Source organism: Cupressus sempervirens, chromosome 8 (assembly GCF_028749045.1).
Source record: "Cupressus sempervirens isolate cs-2001-9-10 chromosome 8, ASM2874904v1, whole genome shotgun sequence".
In the NCBI taxonomy this organism is placed as follows: Eukaryota; Viridiplantae; Streptophyta; class Pinopsida; order Cupressales; family Cupressaceae; genus Cupressus; species Cupressus sempervirens.
In genome coordinates this window covers 724,543,386-724,546,536 of record NC_143125.1, presented here as the reverse complement: position 1 = coordinate 724,546,536, position 3,151 = coordinate 724,543,386, and positions in this window count along the sequence as shown.

The following is a 3,151-nucleotide window of genomic DNA, read 5'->3' as shown; positions in this document are numbered from 1 at the left end:
ATGTTATTTATGGAATGATGTTATGGGGGAAATAATATTGAAAATAGAATAGAAAGGAATTATCATAAATAAGTATCAATAATATTTTGTAACGGATCAATATTAATGTTATATGCAAAATTATGGGACAAATAAGATTAATTTTATTATGTTACTAGTGAATTGGATAGGAATCCCTTTATGTTGCATTACATAATGGATAGGGAGTGTGCATAGTGGGAGGAGTAAATTGGTCCTGTTGGAGCAAGAGCGCCCCAATATGGATAAAGATCCAAGGGAGCACAAATCTGAGCATGTCCAACCTCATGAAGTAGTAAATCTACCATCCACATCAAAAATTAAAAATGTTCCTAGTGGGTAGGGAGTGTGCACAGGGGGAGGAGTAAATCGGTTGCATTGGGGAAAGAGAATCGAAATATGGATAAAGATTTGAGGGAGCCCCAAGATGAGTGTTTCCAACCTCAAGAAGCAATAAATCTACCATCCACATCAAAATTAAAAATGTCCCTAGTGGGTAGGGAGTGTGCATAGGGGGAGGGGTAAATTGGTCACGTTGGGGCAAGAGCATCCCAATATGGATAAAAATCTAAGGAAGCCCCAAGCTAAGCATGCCCAAACTCGAGCAGTAATAAATATACCATCTAAGTGCTATGGAATTATACCACCTATTATAGTTTCTCCTCTCATACTCAAGAAATAACGAGTTAATAAATGAATTATACTTTGATTTGACAAGTCTTTGTAAGATCAAATTTTGGTGTATTCTCTAAATAGAAACTGTAAATACCTTGTCAAAGGATTGATATAAGTAAATCATAAAAAGGAAAATTTATATATAAATTTGTGCTAATGTTTTTTTTTGTAGTTACAGGTTCATAATCAAGGAATTGCTAATGTGTGTATTGTGTGTTTGCATTGTGTGTGCTTCGTGTCTTCATTTGTTTGCATCATGTATGATTTGTGTCTTCATCTATCTGCATCGTGTTTGCTTCGTGTTTTCATTCATTAAGATGTATATCTCATAAATCTTTCAGGTTTTTTGTATGCAAATGTGTTTTCTATCCATGAAATAGCTTGTGTATGAATGATTTTTGCTTGAGGACAAGCAAATTTGAGAGGGGAGGATTGTGATATCCCTATTTTGATAGATAATTTAATAATAAATAAGTATTATACCTAAAGTTTATAATATTAAAATAATTGATAATGTATAAAAAAATTATAATTATATTATATCATAATAAATTATTATAAATATTATTATATAACTATACATATATATATTATTATATATCTATATAATTAGATATTTAAATACTATACTATAGATAATTAGTATATATCAACTATTTTAAGTACTATAGTATATGACAATTACATCAGGTTTATATTAATAATATTGTTATAAATAATTAAAATGATTCATATAATTAATATTATATATAATCATATATAATTAACATAATATATGTTTTTAATTACCTTATTAATATAATTAATATTTATGAAAAGACACAACTCTATGAATATACTCATATATATATATATATATATATATATATATATATATATATATATATATATATATATATATATATATATATATATATATATATATATATATATATATATATATATATATACCCATCCTTTGACATTTATCACAATGTTGAACAAACCTTTTACAATCTTAATGAAACATAAGTTAGTAATATCCTACATTCAAAACTTTTTTAGTAGCATGTTGGACTAAAAAGTGTCCTCCATAAGGTTCATAGTGAAAAGCACAAAGAATATCAAAGGCATAATCTTTGTCAATACATTAACAAATAACATTTTCAATATTTGTATGAAAAAGTAAATCATTAACCCAAGTATATTAACTACTATATCCAAGTAGTTTTCATCTTCTCTAGGATAATAGTAAGGTGTAAATTTGTAGGTAATAAGATAATTAGAAATATCAGAAAACCATGGACTTTGAATAGAGATTGTAAACAAATTTTCATTAGGAGAAACATCATCAACTAGACATGAGGTTCATCTAGATTTTTCAACCATGAGAGGAAATTTTCTACACCATTCTCATGTCCTAGCTTGTAAAGGATAATAATATTGAATTCGTACAAAGGAAGTAACCACCAAATTACTCAACCTCTAACCATTAATTTATTCATCAAAAATAAGATTGCAGAATGATTAGTATGTACAAATATTTGATGACTAGTGATATAATGATAGAAGTTAATAATTGTATATACAATGGCCAAGAACTTTTTTTTAGTAACAATATAATTTACCTCAACACCAATAAAATTCTTACTAATATAATAAACATAGTAGAAAAATTTGTCTTCTTTTTATCCAAGAACAATGCCCATGGATGTGTCAAATGCATCTATGTGAATATGAAATGGTACCTCATAACACATGTGTAGAAATAAGCTTACCTTTAATCTCTTCCAAGGCTTTTTGTAAATTTTGTGTCCACAAAAACTCTACATCCTTGCCTAATAACTCAAAGAGAAGTGAGGCAATCTTCCTAAAGTTTTGAATAAATTGATGATAATAACCATCATGCCCTAGAAGCTATGTATATATTTTTGACAAGTAGGTACAAAAGGATCTTGAATGATTTGACAAGTAGGTACAATCCCTTTAGTGAAATTAACATATGACATTTTTAATGACTTAAGAATAGGTTAGCATCGGTACATCATTTAAGTAATTTTTCAAGATTTTCATTAGCTTCCTCGTAGGTGTTACCATTAAAAATAAAATAATCCATCCATACTTCTACATAGTCATGTAATAAGTCAATAAAAATACTCAAGACTACTCTCTGAAAAGTAGTTGGGACATTACACAGGCCAAATGGTAAAACATTATAAGAAAATATCCCCAAAGGGAATGGGAAAGTATTTTTGTCACGATCTTCAAGAGAAATGCATATTTGATTATACCCTCTAAAACCATCTAGAAAGGAGAAAATATTCTAACCAACCAAAGAATCCAGTACTTGATCAATGATGGGTAATGAGAAGTGATATTTCTTTGTGGCCTTGTTTAGAGCCCTATAATCTACACATATCCACCATTTACCACTCTTCTTAGGTACAAATATAAGAGGAGATACCCATTGACTATTTGA